The 17,584-nt window shown below is 43.4% G+C and overlaps 1 long non-coding RNA gene across 8 annotated transcripts in view; it reads left to right on the top strand.

Annotated features, from left to right (window-relative positions):
- Positions 1-17,584, top strand: part of LOC307185420 — a 1,105,689-nt gene that overhangs the window by 647,245 nt on the left and 440,860 nt on the right. The window contains exon 3 of one of the 8 annotated variants that reach the window (XR_013828060.1): positions 12,918-12,999. The exons of the other annotated variants lie outside the window; for them this stretch is intronic. This is a non-coding gene — a long non-coding RNA (uncharacterized lncRNA). The remainder of the gene's footprint in view (positions 1-12,917; positions 13,000-17,584) is intronic. 8 annotated transcript variants of the gene reach the window in all.

Genomic DNA, 17,584 nt, shown 5'->3' with positions numbered 1-17,584 from the left:
CTTAGGCGTTTAATATGGGGAGTTGAGTCCATTTCGTTGAGCAAGGAGTAGCTCTTGTCTATTCCATATTTGGCTTAAGGAACTTTATCTGTGCTCATTTCAATCTCTGGTTTTATGCAGCACCACAACTCACCTTTCCCCTTAAGCAAGCATAAGTTGGTTTTCTAAATTTGAGACCCTGTTCTGTTTTGGAATTCAGTTCCTCTGTAGCCACGTTTACATTCCGTGTATTAGTGATATCTTATGATGTTTCTTTTTCTGTGTGACTTATTTCAGTTAGAATCATCGTACCTGAATCCACTCATTATGCTGCTAAGGGCCTGATGACACAGATTTCATTGCTGAGTGATATTGCTTTGTAAGTAAATACCACAACTTCTTTATCCATTTTTCACTTTCTGCGATGTTGAACTTGTACTGTAAACGAGGTTCTTGTAAACAGAGCCGTTCCACACTTTGGGGTGGCTGTGTCTTTTTGATTTTAATTTCCCTAAGCTATAGGACCATAAGTGGAAGTGCCCTAGGTTCTGTTGCTTTGTTTTTTAGATGTTTCAGGAAACACCATACACTTCTCCCGAGTGGTTGTTGGCAATTTACATCCCGCCCATCAGCATAACAAGGCTCCCAGTTCTCCATGGCCTGTCCTGCCTTTCTGGATTTTACACTTTTTTCAGATGGCCCTTTTGACCGGGGGGAAGTGAGACTTCATTGTAGTGCAGATTTCCTTTGCAAGCTTGCTTGGTTGGCCAAAAAGGGCGTATGCGTTTTTTCCTGAATATATTCAGGAAAAAACGCATACGCCCTTTTTGGCCAAGTGCATCATTGTGGACGTTCTGCCTCATTTCCTATGCTTTCAATGCAATTCCAGTCTACCTCCTGAAATCGGTTTCCTGCAATTCTGCCCCGCTTTCAAGTCCTCTTGGCAGCCTTACTTCAGTATTTTTTTGGACGATAGCTGTCATTTATAACTCTGCAGGTTTGTGAATTACAGTGCCCCTGAGCTCCTTTCTTCAACTCTCTTTCTTGTGAGCTGGCCGCAACACCGCAGGATGTCTTCAGGCCCTAATCTGGTTCTGGCACGGCATGCTGAGCCTTTGGCTAATTCCTCTTCCTGGTGGGAAATGAGAGTTAAATTTGCCCGTCCAGACACCTCCAGCTAGCCTTTCATTGGTTCTCGCTATTCCTGTTCATCTTCCGCAGAAATTGCAAACTGGGCCAAACAGGAGGTTAAAGGGACTGACTCTCCAAGTCGGGAGAGTGTTAGTAAAGCATCTGGAATGTTGCACCCGAGTACCAGGGGAGGAAAACTGAGACATATTTGAACACGTCTCCCGTTCACATGGTTGATCATACTCTGGGTTCCACATGCATGTTTTAGCTGAAGGAAGAATACCTTAAACCTGGAGAGTTGAGACCCGTGTAATGGGTACCATGCAATATGACTTCAAAGGGTCTTCATTTGCTCACCGAACCTCTCCAATCCTATCACTGCTGCGTTTATGCCCCTGTACACACGCTTGATTCTCTTTTGGAGACATAGCAATGAATAGGTTTTAAGATACTTACTAGTCAGGTACATTCTTAGGCGTTTAATATGCGGTGTTGAGTCCATTTCGTTGAGCAAGGAGTAGCTCTTGTCTATTCCATATTTGGCTTAAGGAACTTTATCTGTGCTCATTTCAATCTCTGGTTTTATGCAGCACCCCAACTCACCTTTCCCCTTAAGCAAGCATAAGTTGGTTTTCTAAATTTGAGACCCTGTTCTGTTCTGTAATTCAGTTCCTGTGTAGCCAAGTTTACATTCCGTGTATTACTGATATCTTATGATGTTTCTTTTTCTGTGTGACTTATTTCAGTTAGAATCATCATACCTGAATCCACTCATTGTGCTGCTAAGGGCCTGATGACACAGATTTCATTGCTGAGTGATATTGCTTTGTAAGTAAATACCACAACTTCTTTATCCATTTTTCACTTTCTGCGATGTTAAACTTGTACTGTAAACGAGGTTCTTGTAAACAGAGCCGTTCCAAACTTTGGGGTGGCTGTGTCTTTTTGATTTTAATTTCCCTAAGCTATAGGACCATAAGTGGAAGTGCCCTAGGTTCTGTTGCTTTGTTTTTTAGATGTTTCAGGAAACACCATACACTTCTCCTGAGTGTCTGTTGGCAATTTACATCCCGCCCATCAGCATAACAAGGCTCCCAGTTCTCCATGGCCTGTCCTGCCTTTCTGGATTTTACACTTTTTTCAGATGGCCCTTTTGACCGGGGGGAAGTGAGACTTCATTGTAGTGCAGATTTCCTTTGCAAGCTTGCTTGGTTGGCCAAAAAGGGCGTATGCGTTTTTTCCTGAATATATTCAGGAAAAAACGCATACGCCCTTTTTGGCCAAGTGCATCATTGTGGACGTTCTGCCTCTTTTCCTATGCTTTCAATGCAATTCCAGTCTACCTCCTGAAATCTGTTTCCTGCAATTCTGCCCTGCTTTCAAGTCCTCTTGGCAGCCTTACTTCAGTCTATTTTTGGACGATAGCTGTCATTTATAACTCTGCAGGTTTGTGAATTACAGTGCCCCTGAGCTCCTTTCTTCAACTCGCTTTCTTGTGACCTGGCCGCAACACCGCAGGATGGCTTCAGGCCCTAATCTGGTTCCGGTACGGCATGCTGAGCCTTTGGTTATTTCCTCTTCCTGGTGGGAAATGAGAGTTAAATTTGCCCGTCCAGACACCTCCAGCTAGTCTCTCATTGGTTCTCGCTATTCCTGTTCATCTTCCGCAGAAATTGCAAACTGTGCCAAACAGGAGGTTAAAGGCGCTGACTCTCCAAGTGGGGAGAGTGTTAGTAAAGCGTCTGGAATGTTGCACCCGAGTACCAGGGGAGGAAAACTGAGACATATTTGAACACGTCTCCCGATCACATGGTTGATCATACTCTGGGTTCCACATGCATGTTTTAGCTGAAGGAAGAATACCTAAAACCTGGGTAGTTGAAACCCGTGGAATGGGTACCATGCAATATGACTTCAAAGGGTCTTCATTTGCTCACCGAACCTCTCCAATCCTATCACTGCTGCGTTTATGCCCCTGTACACATGCTTGATTCTCTTTCGGAGACATAGCAATCCATAGGTTTTAAGATACTTATCAGTCACGTACATTCTTAGGCGTTTAATATGCGGTGTTGAGTCCATTTCGTTGAGCAAGGAGTAGCTCTTGTCTATTCCATATTTGGCTTAAGGAACTTTATCTGTGCTCATTTCAATCTCTGGTTTTATGCAGCACCCCAACTCACCTTTCCCCTTAAGCAAGCATAAGTTGGTTTTCTAAATTTGAGACCCTGTTCTGTTCTGTAATTCAGTTCCTGTGTAGCCAAGTTTACATTCCGTGTATTACTGATATCTTATGATGTTTCTTTTTCTGTGTGACTTATTTCAGTTAGAATCATCATACCTGAATCCACTCATTGTGCTGCTAAGGGCCTGATGACACAGATTTCATTGCTGAGTGATATTGCTTTGTAAGTAAATACCACAACTTCTTTATCCATTTTTCACTTTCTGCGATGTTGAACTTGTACTGTAAACGAGGTTCTTGTAAACAGAGCCGTTCCAAACTTTGGGGTGGCTGTGTCTTTTTGATTTTAATTTCCCTAAGCTATAGGACCATAAGTGGAAGTGCCCTAGGTTCTGTTGCTTTGTTTTTTAGATGTTTCAGGAAACACCATACACTTCTCCCGAGTGGTTGTTGGCAGTTGACATCCCGCCCATCAGCATAACATGGCTCCCAGTTCTCCATGGCCTGTCCTGCCTTTCTGGATTTTACACTTTTTTCAGATGGCCCTTTTGACCGGGGGGAAGTGAGACTTCATTGTAGTGCAGATTTCCTTTGCAAGCTTGCTTGGTTGGCCAAAAAGGGCGTATGCGTTTTTTCCTGAATATATTCAGGAAAAAACGCATACGCCATTTTTGGCCAAGTGCATCATTGTGGACATTCTGCCTCTTTTCCTATGCTTTCAGTGGAATTCCAGTCTACCTCCTGAAATCGGTTTCCTGCAATTCTGCCCCGCTTTCAAGTCCTCTTGGCAGCCTTACTTCAGTCTATTTTTGGACGATAGTTGTCATTTATAACTCTGCAGGTTTGTGAATTACAGTGCCCCTGAGCTCCTTTCTTCAACTCGCTTTCTTGTGACCTGGCCGCAACACTGCAGGATGGCTTCAGGCCCTAATCTGGTTCTGGCACGGCACGCTGAGCCTTTGGTTATTTCCTCCTCCTGGTGGGAAATGAGAGTTAAATTTGCCCGTCCAGACACCTCCAGCTAGCCTCTCATTGGTTCTCGCTATTCCTGTTCATCTTCCGCAGAAATTGCAAACTGGGCCAAACAGGAGGTTAAAGGCGCTGACTCTCCAAGTGGGGAGAGTGTTAGTAAAGCATCTGGAATGTTGCACCCGAGTACCAGGGTACGAAAACTGAGACATATTTGAACACGTCTCCCGATCACATGGTTGATCATACTCTGGGTTCCACATGCATGTTTTAGCTGAAGGAAGAATACCTAAAACCTGGGTAGTTGAAACCCGTGGAATGGGTACCATGCAATATGACTTCAAAGGGTCTTCATTTGCTCACCGAACCTCTCCAATCCTATCACTGCTGCGTTTATGCCCCTGTACACATGCTTGATTCTCTTTCGGAGACATAGCAATCTATAGGTTTTAAGATAATTACTAGTCAGGTACATTCTTAGGCGTTTAATATGGGGTTTTGAGTCCATTTCGTTGAGCAAGGAGTAGCTCTTGTCTATTCCATATTTGGCTTAAGGAACTTTATCTGTGCTCATTTCAATCTCTGGTTTTATGCAGCACCCCAACTCACCTTTCCCCTTAAGCAAGCATAAGTTGGTTTTCTAAATTTGAGACCCTGTTCTGTTCTGTAATTCAGTTCCTGTGTAGCCAAGTTTACATTCCGTGTATTACTGATATCTTATGATGTTTCTTTTTCTGTGTGACTTATTTCAGTTAGAATCATCATACCTGAATCCACTTATTGTGCTGCTAAGGGCCTGATGACACAGATTTCATTGCTGAGTGATATTGCTTTGTAAGTAAATACCACAACTTCTTTATCCATTTTTCACTTTCTGCAATGTTGAACTTGTACTGTAAACGAGGTTCTTGTAAACAGAGCCGTTCCACACTTTGGGGTGGCTGTGTCTTTTTGATTTTAATTTCCCTAAGCTATAGGACCATAAGTGGAAGTGCCCTAGGTTCTGTTGCTTTGTTTTTTAGATCTTTGAGGAAACACCATACACTTCTCCCAAGTGTCTGTTGGCAATTTACATCCCGCCCATCAGCATAACAAGGCTCCCAGTTCTCCATGGCCTGTCCTGCCTTTCTGGATTTTACACTTTTTTCAGATGGCCCTTTTGACCGGGGGGAAGTGAGACTTCATTGTAGTGCAGATTTCCTTTGCAAGCTTGCTTGGTTGGCCAAAAAGGGCGTATGCGTTTTTTCCTGAATATATTCAGGAAAAAACGCATACGCACTTTTTGGCCAAGTGCATCATTGTGGACGTTCTGCCTCTTTTCCTATGCTTTCAATGCAATTCCAGTCTACCTCCTGAAATCGGTTTCCTGCAATTCTGCCCCGCTTTCAAGTCCTCTTGGCAGCCTTACTTCAGTATATTTTTGGACGATAGCTGTCATTTATAACTCTGCAGGTTTGTGAATTACAGTGCCCCTGAGCTCCTTTCTTCAACTCGCTTTCTTGTGACCAGGCCGCAACACCGCAGGATGGCTTCAGGCCCTAATCTGGTTCCGGCACGGCACGCTGAGCCTTTGGTTAATTCCTCTTCCTGATGGGAAATGAGAGTTAAATTTGCCCGTCCAGACACCTCCAGCTAGCCTCTCATTGCTTCTCGCTATTAATGTTCATCTTCTGCAGAAATTGCAAAATGGGCCAAACAGGAGGTTAAAGGCGCTGACTCTCCAAGTGGGGAGAGTGTTAGTAAAGCGTCTGGAATGTTGCACCCGAGTACCAGGGTACGAAAACTGAGACATATTTGAACACGTCTCCCGATCAAATGGTTGATCATACTCTAGGTTCCACATGCATGTTTCAGCTGAAGGAAGAATACCTTAAACCTGGGTAGTTGAAACCCGTGGAATGGGTACCATGCAATATGACTTCAAAGGGTCTTCATTTGCTCACCGAACCTCTCCAATCCTATCACTGCTGCGTTTATGCCCCTGTATACATGCTTGATTCTCTTTCGGAGACATAGCAATCCATAGGTTTTAAGATACTTACTACTCAGGTACATTCTTAGACGTTTAATATGCGGTGTTGAGTCCATTTCGTTGAGCAAGGAGTAGCTCTTGTCTATTCCATATTTGGCTTAAGGAACTTTATCTGTGCTCATTTCAATCTCTGGTTTTATGCAGCACCCCAACTCACCTTTCCCCTTAAGCAAGCAAAAGATGGTTTTCTAAATTTGAGACCCTGTTCTGTTTTGGAATTCAGTTCCTGTGTAGCCAACTTTACATTCCGTGTATTACTGATATCTTATGATGTTTCTTTTTCTGTGTGACTTATTTCAGTTAGAATCATCATACCTGAATCCACTCATTGTGCTGCTAAGGGCCTGATGACATAGATTTCATTGCTGAGTGATATTGCTTTGTAAGTAAATACCACAACTTCTTTATCCATTTTTCACTTTCTGTGATATTGAACTTGTACGGTAAACGAGGTTCTTGTAAACAGAGGCGTCCCAAACTTTGGGGTGGCTGTGTCTTTTTGATTTTAATTTCCCTATGCTATAGGACCATAAGTGCAAGTGCCCTAGGCTCTGTTGCTTTGTTTTTTAGATGTTTCAGGAAACACCATACACTTCTCCCCAGTGTCTGTTGGCAATTTACATCCCGCCCATCAGCATAACAAGGCTCCCAGTTCTCCATGGCCTGTCCTGCCTTTCTGGATTTTACACTTTTTTCAGATGGCCCTTTTGACCGGGGGGAAGTGAGACTTCATTGTAGTGCAGATTTCCTTTGCAAGCTTGCTTGGTTGGCCAAAAAGGGCGTATGCGTTTTTTCCTGAATATATTCAGGAAAAAACGCATACGCCCTTTTTGGCCAAGTGCATCATTGTGGACGTTCTGCCTCTTTTCCTATGCTTTCAATGCAATTCCAGTCTACCTCCTGAAATCGGTTTCCTGCAATTCTGCCCCGCTTTCAAGTCCTCTTGGCAGCCTTACTTCAGTCTATTTTTGGACAATAGCTGTCATTTATAACTCTGCAGGTTTGTGAATTACAGTGCCCCTGAGCTCCTTTCTACAACTCGCTTTCTTTTGAGCTGGCCGCAACACCGCAGGATGGCTTCAGGCCCTAATCTGGTTCCGGTATGGCACGCGGAGCCTTTGGTTATTTCCTCTTCCTGGTGGGAAATGAGAGTTAAATTTGCCCGTCCAGACACCTCCAGCTAGTCTCTCATTGGTTCTCGCTATTCCTGTTCATCTTCCGCAGAAATGCAAACTGTGCCAAACAGGAGGTTAAAGGCGCTGACTCTCCAAGTGGGGAGAGTGTTAGTAAAGCGTCTGGAATGTTGCACCCGAGTACCAGGGGAGGAAAACTGAGACATATTTGAACACGTCTCCCGATCACATGGTTGATCATACTCTAGGTTCCACATGCATGTTTTAGCTGAAGGAAGAATACCTTAAACCTGGGTAGTTGAAACCCGTGGAATGGGTACCATGCAATATGACTTCAAAGGGTCTTCATTTGCTCACCGAACCTCTCCAATCCTATCACTGCTGCGTTTATGCCCCTGTACACATGCTTGATTCTCTTTCGGAGACATAGCAATCCATAGGTTTTAAGATACTTACAAGTCAGGTACATTCTTAGGCGTTTAATATGCGGTGTTGAGTGCATTTCGTTGAGCAAGGAGTAGCTCTTGTCTATTCCATATTTGGCTTAAGGAACTTTATCTGTGCTCATTTCAATCTCTGGTTTTATGCAGCACCCCAACTCACCTTTCCCCTTAAGCAAGCATAAGTTGGTTTTCTAAATTTGAGACCCTGTTCTGTTCTGTAATTCAGTTCCTGTGTAGCCAAGTTTACATTCCGTGTATTACTGATATCTTATGATGTTTCTTTTTCTGTGTGACTTATTTCAGTTAGAATCATCATACCTGAATCCACTCATTGTGCTGCTAAGGGCCTGATGACACAGATTTCATTGCTGAGTGATATTGCTTTGTAAGTAAATACCACAACTTCTTTATCCATTTTTCACTTTCTGCAATGTTGAACTTGTACTGTAAACGAGGTTCTTGTAAACAGAGCCGTTCGAAACTTTGGGGTGGCTGTGTCTTTTTGATTTTAATTTCCCTAAGCTATAGGACCATAAGTGGAAGTGCCCTAGGCTCTGTTGCTTTGTTTTTTAGATGTTTCAGGAAACACCATACACTTCTCCCAAGTGTCTGTTGGCAATTTACATCCCGCCCATCAGCATAACAAGGCTCCCAGTTCTCAAAGGCCTGTTGCCTTTCTGGATTTTACACTTTTTTCAGATGGCCCTTTTGACCGGGGGGAAGTGAGACTTCATTGTAGTGCAGATTTCTTTGCAAGCTTGCTTGGTTGGCCAAAGAGTGCGTATGCGTTTCTTCCTGAATATATTCAGGAAAAATCGCATACGCCCTTTTTGGCCAAGTGCATCATTGTGGACGTTCTGCCTCTTTTCCTATGCTTTCAATGCAATTCCAGTCTACCTCCTGAATTCGGTTTCCTGCAATTCTGCCCCGCTTTCAAGTCCTCTTGGCAGCCTTACTTCAGTCTATTTTTGGACGATAGCTGTCATTCATAACTCTGCAGGTTTGTGAATTACAGTGCCCCTGAGCTCCTTTCTTCAACTCGCTTTCTTGTGACCTGGCCGCAACACCGCAGGATGGCTTCAGGCCCTAATCTGGTTCCGGCCCGGCATGCTGAGCCTTTGGTTAATTCCTCTTCCTGGTGGGAAATGAGAGTTAAATTTGCCCGTCCAGACACCTCCAGCTAGCCTCTCATTGGTTCTCGGTATTCCTGTTCATCTTCCACAGAAATTGCAAACTGGGCCAAACAGGAGGTTAAAGGGACTGACTCTCCAAGTCAGGAGAGTGTTAGTAAAGCGTCTGGAATGTTGCACCCGAGTACCAGGGGAGGAAAACTGAGACATATTTGAACACGTCTCCCGTTCACATGGTTGATCATACTCTGGGTTCCACATGCATGTTTTAGATGAAGGAAGAATACCTTAAACCTGGGTAGTTGAAACCCGTGGAATGGGTACCATGCAATATGACTTCAAAGGGTCTTCATTTGCTCACCGAACCTCTCCAATCCTATCACTGCTGCGTTTATGCCCCTGTACACATGCTTGATTCTCTTTCGGAGACATAGCAATCCATAGGTTTTAAGATACTTACTAGTCAGCTACATTCTTAGGCGTTTAATATGCGGTGTTGAGTCCATTTCGTTGAGCAAGGAGTAGCTCTTGTCTATTCCATATTTGGCTTAAGGAACTTTATCTGTGCTCATTTCAATCTCAGGTTTTATGCAGCGCTCCATCTCACCTTTACCCTTAAGCAAGCATAAGTTGGTTTTCTAAATTTGAGACCCTGTTCTGTTTCGGAATGCAGTTCATGTGTAGCCAAGTTCACATTCCGTGTATTAGTGATACCTTATGAAGTTTCTTTTTCTGTGTGACTTATTTCACTTAGAATCATCGTGCCTCAATCCACTCATTATGCTGGTACGGGCCTGGTGACATAGATTTCATTGCTGAGTGGTATTCTGTTGTACATAAGTGCCGCAAATTCTTTATCCATTATTTGCTCTCTGGGATATTTAACTTGTGCCGTAGAAGAGATTCCTGTAAAAAGAGCCGTCCCAAATTTTGGGGTTGCTGTGTCTTTTTGATATTAATTTCCCTAAGCTATAGGACCATAAGTGGAAGTGCCCTAGGCTCTGTTGCTTTGTTTTTTAGATGTTTCAGGAAACACCATACACTTCTCCCCAGTGTCTGTTGGCAATTAACATCCCGCCCATCAGCATAACAAGGCTCCCAGTTCTCAAAGGCCTGTCCTGCCTTTCTGGATTTTACACTTTTTTCAGATGGCCCTTTTGACCTGGGGGAAGTGAGACTTCATTGTAGTGCAGATTTCCTTTGCAAGCTTGCTTGGTTGGCCAAAAAGGGCGTATGCGTTTTTTCCTGAATATATTCAGGAAAAAACGCATACGCCCTTTTTGGCCAAGTGCATCATTGTGGACGTTCTGCCTCTTTTCCTATGCTTTCAATGCAATTCCAGTCTACCTCCTGAAATCGGTTTCCTGCAATTCTGCCCCGCTTTCAAGTCCTCTTGGCAGCCTTACTTCAGTCTATTTTTGGACGAGAGCTGTCATTTATAACTCTGCAGGTTTGTGAATTACAGTGCCTCTGAGCTCCTTTCTTCAACTCGCTTTCTTGTGAGCTGGCCGCAACACCGCAGGATGGCTTCAGGCCCTAATCTGGATCCGGCACGGCACGCTGAGCCTTTGTTTAATTCCTCATCCTGATGGGAAATTAGAGTTAAATTTGCCCGTCCAAACACCTCCCGCTTGTCTCTCATTGGTTCTCCCTATTCCTGTACATCTTCCGCAGTAATTGCAAACTGGGCCAAACAGGAGGTTAAAGGCACTGACTCTCCAAGTGAGGAGAGTGTTAGTAAAGCGTCTGGAATGTTGCACCGAAGTACCAGGGGACGAAAACTGAGACATATTTGAACACGTCTCCCGATCACACGGTTGATCATACTCTGGGTTCCACATGCATGTTTTAGCTGAAGAAAGAATACCTTAAACCTGGAGAGCTGAGACCCGTGGAATGGGTACCATGCAATATGACTTCAAAGGGTCTTCATTTGCTCACCGAATCTCTCCAATCCTATCACTGCTGCGTTTATGACCCTTGTACACACGCTTGATTCTCTTTTGGAGACATAGCAATCCATAGGTTTTAAGATACTTACTAGTCAGGTATATTCTTAGGCGTTTAATATGGGGTGTGGAGTCCATTTCGTTGAGCAAGGAGTAGCTCTTGTCTATTCCATATTTGGCTTAAGGAACTTTATCTGTGCTCATTTCAATCTCTGGTTTTATGCAGCACCCCAACTCACCTTTCCACTTAAGCAAGCATAAGTTGGTTTTCTAAATTTGAGACCCTGTTCTGTTTTGTAATTCAGTTCCTCTGTAGCCAAGTTTAAATTCCATGCATTAGTGATATTTTTTGATGTTTCTTTTTCTGTGTGACTTATTTCAGTTAGAATCACCATACCCGAATCCACTCATTATGCTGCTACGGGCCTGGTGACATAGATTTCATTGCTGAGTGATATTGCATTGTACATGAGTACCACAACTTCTTTATCCATTTTTCACTTTCTGTGATATTGAACTTGTACGGTAAACGAGGTTCTTGTAAACAGAGGCGTCCCAAACTTTGGGGTGGCTGTGTCTTTTTGATTTTAATTTCCCTAAGCTATAGGACCATAAGTGGAAGTGCCCTAGGCTCTGTTGCTTTGTTTTTTAGATGTTTCAGGAAACACCATACACTTCTCCCGAGTGTCTGTTGGCAATTTACTTCCCGCCCATCAGCATAACAAGGCTCCCAGTTCTCCATGGCCTGTCCTGCCTTTCTGGATTATACACTTTTTTCAGATGGCCCTTTTGACCGGGGGGAAGTGAGACTTCATTGTAGTGCAGATTTCCTTTGCAAGCTTGCTTGGTTGGCCAAAAAGGGCGTATGCGTTTTTTCCTGAATATATTCAGGAAAAATCGCATACGCCCTTTTTGGCCAAGTGCATCATTGTGGACGTTCTGCCTCTTTTCCTATGCTTTCAATGCAATTCCAGTCTACCTCCTGAAATCGGTTTCCTGCAATTCTGCCCCGCTTTCAAGTCCTCTTGGCAGCCTTACTTCAGTCTATTTTTGGACGATAGCTGTCATTTATAACTCTGCAGGTTTGTGAATTACAGTGCCCCTGAGCTCCTTTCTTCAACTCGCTTTCTTGTGACCTGGCCGCAACACCGCAGGATGGCTTCAGGCCCTAATCTGGTTCCGGCCCGGCATGCTGAGCCTTTGGTTAATTCCTCTTCCTGGTGGGAAATGAGAGTTAAATTTGCCCGTCCAGACACCTCCAGATAGCCTCTCATTGGTTCTCGCTATTCCTGTTCATCTTCCGCAGAAATTGCAAACTGGGCCAAACAGGAGGTTAAAGGGACTGACTCTCCAAGTCGGGAGAGTGTTAGTAAAGCGTCTGGAATGTTGCACCTGAGTACCAGGGGAGGAAAACTGAGACATATTTGAACACGTCTCCCGTTCACATGGTTGATCATACTCTGGGTTCCACATGCATGTTTTAGCTGAAGGAAGAATAACTTAAACCTGGAGAGTTGAGACCCGTGTAATGGGTACCATGCAATATGACTTCAAAGGGTCTTCATTTGCTCACCGAACCTCTCCAATCCTATCACTGCTGCGTTTATGCCCCTGTACACACGCTTGATTCTGTTTTGGAGACATAGCAATCCATAGGTTTTAAGATACTTACTAGTCAGGTACATTCTTAGGCGTTTAATATGGGGTTTTGAGTCCATTTCGTTGAGCAAGGAGTAGCTCTTGTCTATTCCATATTTGGCTTCAGGAACTTTATCTGTGCTCATTTCAATCTCTGGTTTTATGCAGCACCCCAACTCACCTTTCCCCTTAAGCAAGCATAAGTTGGTTTTCTAAATTTGAGACCCTGTTCTGTTTTGGAATGCAGTTCCTGTGTAGCCAAGTTTACATTCCGTGTATTAGTGATATCTTATGATGTTTCTTTTTCTGTGTGACTTATTTCAGTTAGATTCATCGTACCTGAATCCACTCATTATGCTGCTACGGGCCTGATTACATAGATTTCATTGCTGAGTGATATTGCATTGTACGTAAGTACCACAAGTTCTTTATCCATTTTTTACTTTCTGCGATATTGAACTTGTACCTTAAACGAGGTTCTTGTAAACAGAGGCGTCCCAAACTTTGGGGTGGCTGTGTCTTTTTGATGTTAATTTCCCTAAGCTATAGGACCATAAGTGGAAGTGCCCTAGGCTCTGTTGCTTTGTTTTTTAGATGTTTCAGGAAACACCATACACTTCTCCAGAGTGGCTGTTGGCAATTTACATCCCGCCCATCAGCATAAGAAGGCTCCCAGTTCTCCATGGCCTGTCGTGCCTTTATGGATTTTACACTTTTTTCAGATGGCCCTTTTGACCAGGTGGAAATGAGACTTCATTGTAGTGCAGATTTCCTTTGCAAGCTTGCTTGGTTGGCCAAAAAGTGCGTATGCGTTTTTTCCTGAATATATTCAGGAAAAAACGCATACGCCCTTTTTGGGCAAGTGCATCATTGTCGAGTTTCTGACTCTCTTCATATGCTTTCAATGCAATTCCAGTCTACCTCCTGAAATCGGTTTCCTGCATTCTGCCTTGCTTTCAATGCCTCTTCATAGCCTTACCTCAATATATTTTTTAAAAATAGTTGGCCTTTATAACTCTGCAGGGTTTTGAATTGCAGTGGCCCTTAGCTCCATTTTTTAGCTCTTATTTTTGTGGTCTTGCCCCATAACCACAGGATTCCTTGAAGCCCTATTTTTCTTCTGGGGCACCTTGCTGTGCCTTTGGTTAATTCTTCTTACTGATGTGATATTAGAGTGACATGTGCCCATTGAAACCGCTACAGCTAGTTTCTCACTGGTTCCCCCTATTCCCATTCATCCTCTGCACTAACTGCAGACTGTGCGATACCAGAACTTAAAGGCATTGACTCCATGTGGGGATGTTGTTAGTAAAGCGGCTGGAATGTCGATCTGGAGCCCCAGGAGAGGAAAAATGAGGTGCGTTTTAGAAACCTTTCCCGATCATATGGTATACCAGTCGCTGGGTTTTCCAAGCATGGTTTAGCTGTAGGAAGATTCCCTTCAACCTGGAGTGTTGGGACCCTTGGACTGAGTAGCATGAAGTATTGCATTAAACTTTCGGCAGTTGCTCACCAAAGCTCACCAATCCTGTCAGCCCCAAGTGTCCAGCCTTATGTCTTATCCAGCTGTGGGTTTATATGTGGTCAATCCAGGTTGCATCACAGCCCCTGAGCGAATTTTGTAAGAATTTTTCTCTCTTTCATTGTTTCAGCGTTTTGTTTTTAAAATTTATTTCTATAATGGGGTTTAGCTCCTTTTCACTGCTGTGTTTGTGCCGCTCTGCACACACTTGATTCCCTTATGGAGATATATCAATACATGGGTTTTAAGATTCTTATTCCTCAGATATATTTCTCTGCGGTGTATAGGGTGTGTTGAGGCCTGTTCATTGAGCAAGGTGTAGATCTTGTCTAATACCTATTTGGTTTATTGAACGGTATCTGTGCTAATTTCAAACTCTGGTTTTATGCATCACCCCACCTCCCCTTTCCCCTTAAGTTGACATAAGTGTGTTTTCTAAATGTGAGACACTGTTCTGTTCTGTAATTCATTTCTTGTGCAGCCATATTTACCCTCCCTCTATAAGTGATATCTTATGATATGTTTCTTTTTCTGTTTGACTTATTTCAAGTAGTATTATCGGTCCTAAATCCACTCTTTATCCTTCTACTAGCCTTATTACATTGATTTCATGGTGAAGAGATATTCCATTGTACATAAGTACCACATCTTCTTTATCCATTGTTCTCTTTCCTGGGATATTTAAGGTGTACTGAAGTTGAGGTTCTTGTAAACAGAGTAGCCCTAAACTGTGGTGTGCTTGTGTCTTGTTGATTTTTAGACTTCCCTAGATATACTCCCATGATTGGAAGTGTCCTATGCTCTGTAGCTCTGTTTTTTAGATGATTTAGGAACCACCATACACTTCTCCAGAGTGGCTCTCGGCAGTTCACACACTGCCCATCAGCGTATAAAGGCTCCCTGTTCTCCATGGCCTGTCCTGCATTTCTGGTTTTTACAATTTTTTAGGATGGCCCTTTTGACCGGTGGGAAGTGAGACTTCTTTGTTGTGCACATTTGTATTGCTTGCTTGCTTCGTTGCCCATAAAGTGCGTATGCGTTTTTTCCTGGATATAATCAGGAAAAAACACATACGCCCTTTTGGGCCAACTGCATCATTGTCGAAATTCTGCCGCTTTTCATGTGCGTTAAAGACGAGTCCAATCTATCTCTTGAAATCTGTTTCTTGCAATTCTGTCTTGCATTCAGATCCTCTTCTTTGCCTTACCTCAACATATTTTTGGACGTTAGTTTTCATTTATAACTCTGCAGGTTTGTGAATTGCAGTGACCCTGAGCTCCATTTTTTAAGTTGCTCTTTTGTGAGCTGGCCTCAAACCCGCAGGATTGCTTCAGGCCCTATTTTGGCTCCGGCGAGGCAGGCTGAGCCTTCCTTTAATTCTTATTCTTAATGGGAAATTAGAGTGATATGTGCCCGTCCAAACCCCTACAACTCTTCTCTCATTGGTTCCCCCTCTTCCCGTTCATCCTCCTCACAATTTGCAAAATGTGTGAAACAGAAGTTTAAATGTGCTGATTCTCCAAGTGGGGAGATTCTAAGTAGCGTGGCTGGAATGGTGAACAGGAGCACCAGGAGAGGATAAATGAGGTGCATTTTAGACACATCTCCCGATCACATGGTGTACAGTCCTCTGGGTTTTCCATGCATGTTTTAGCTGTAGGAAGATCCCTTGAACCTGCAGATTTGGGACCCATTGAATGGGTACCAGGTAGTATTACTTTAAAGGGTGTGCATTTCCTCACCCAACCTCACATTTCTCTTAGCGCAAACAGTTTCCAGCCTTATGTCTCATCCTGCTGTGGGTCTAGATGTGTTCAATCCATGTTGCATCACCGTCCCTGAGGAAAAGTTGTAAGAGGTTTTCTCTGTCTCTCTGTCGTTTATTTTTTTCAATTTATTACTATATTGGTTACAGCTGATTTTCAAAGCTCTGTTTCTTGCTGCTGTACATCCACTTGATTCACGTACAGAGAGACATCAATAAATTCTTTTTCAGATTCTTACCAGTCGTATATATTCTTTTCCGGTGACTTGAGTGTGCTGAGTGCAGTTCTTTTAGCTACCGTGTAGGCCTTGTTGATTATCAGTTTGGTATTTGGAATGGTATCTTTGCTAATTTCAACCTCCTGGATGATGCCTCACCCTTCCCCACCTTTCCCGTTTAGCAGCCTTATGCGTGTTTTCTACATATTTGACTATGTTTTTGTTTTGTAATTTATTTCATGTGTAGCCATTTTGGATTCCACCTTTAAGTGATATCTTATGATATGTGTCTTTTTCTTTTTGAATTCTGTCACTTAGAATGATCATACGTAACTCCTCCGGAGTTGTTACAACTGGCCATATTTCATTGATTTCCAGGCTGAATAATATTCCACTCTACCTAAGTACCACATCTCTATCCATTTTTTCCCTCCAGAGACATTTAAGTTATATCCTAGTCGAGGATCTTTTAAACAGAGAGGGGGTAAACATTGGGGTGCCTGTGTCCTCTCGATTTTTGTTTTTCCCAAGATATACGCCCATGAGTGCAAGTGCCCTATGCTCTGTAGCTCATTTTGTAGATGCTTTAGTAAACACAATACACTTCTCCAGAATGGCCGTTGGCAATATACATTTCCACTATAAGTCTCACAGGGCTCCCTCTTCTCGTTGCCCTGTCCTGCATTTCTGTTGTTTACGCTTTATGAGGATGGCTCTTCTGACTGATGCGAAGTGATATCTTTTGTGGTATTGACTTCCAGTGCCCACCTGTTTGGTTGGCTAAAAAAGTGTATGCCCTTTTCTTGAATATATACAGAAAAGAACGCATACACCCTTTTTGGCCAACTGCAATGTTGGCAATGTTCAGCTCCTTTTCTTGTGCTTAATGGCGAATCCTTTCTACCTCCTCAAATCCCTTTCCTGCCATTCTCCCTTGCTTACAAGTCCTTTTCTCTGACTTTCCTCAAGACATTTTTCAGTGATGGATATTTTCAACTCTGCAGTTTTGTGAATTTTACTGCCCCTGAGTTCCATTGTTCAACTCGTGTTTATGGGAACTGGCCACAAAGCAGCGGGATTTCCTCAAGCCCTATACTGTTTCCATGGGCAACCCTAGCCTTTGGTCAATTCGTCTTCCTGATTGGAAATTAGAGTGACATGTGCCTGTCTGAACACCTAGGACTTGTCTCTCATTGTTCCTCATCCTTCCGCTTCATCCTCTGGACAAATTCCAAACTGTACGCAACAGGATGTTGACAGTGCTGACATCTCCAAGTGGGGAGACTGTTAGTAAAGACGCTGGAGGGGTGAACCCGAGCACCAGGAGATGAGGAGATGAGATGCCTTTTCCAAACTCTTCCCGATCAGACGGTATACCATCCTCTGGGTGTGACAGACATGTTTTAGCAGTAGGAAGAGTCCCATTCATGTAAGGAGAACACCAGGGCTTTTTCAAAATCAGTGTCTCCCCGAAACCCAAACTGGGGAAG

This window comes from Stenella coeruleoalba (genome assembly GCF_951394435.1).
Source record: "Stenella coeruleoalba genome assembly, chromosome: 4".
Classification (NCBI taxonomy): Eukaryota; Metazoa; Chordata; class Mammalia; order Artiodactyla; family Delphinidae; genus Stenella; species Stenella coeruleoalba.
The sequence above is the reverse complement of the archived record's forward strand: the minus strand, read 5'-3'. Positions and strand labels throughout refer to the sequence as shown.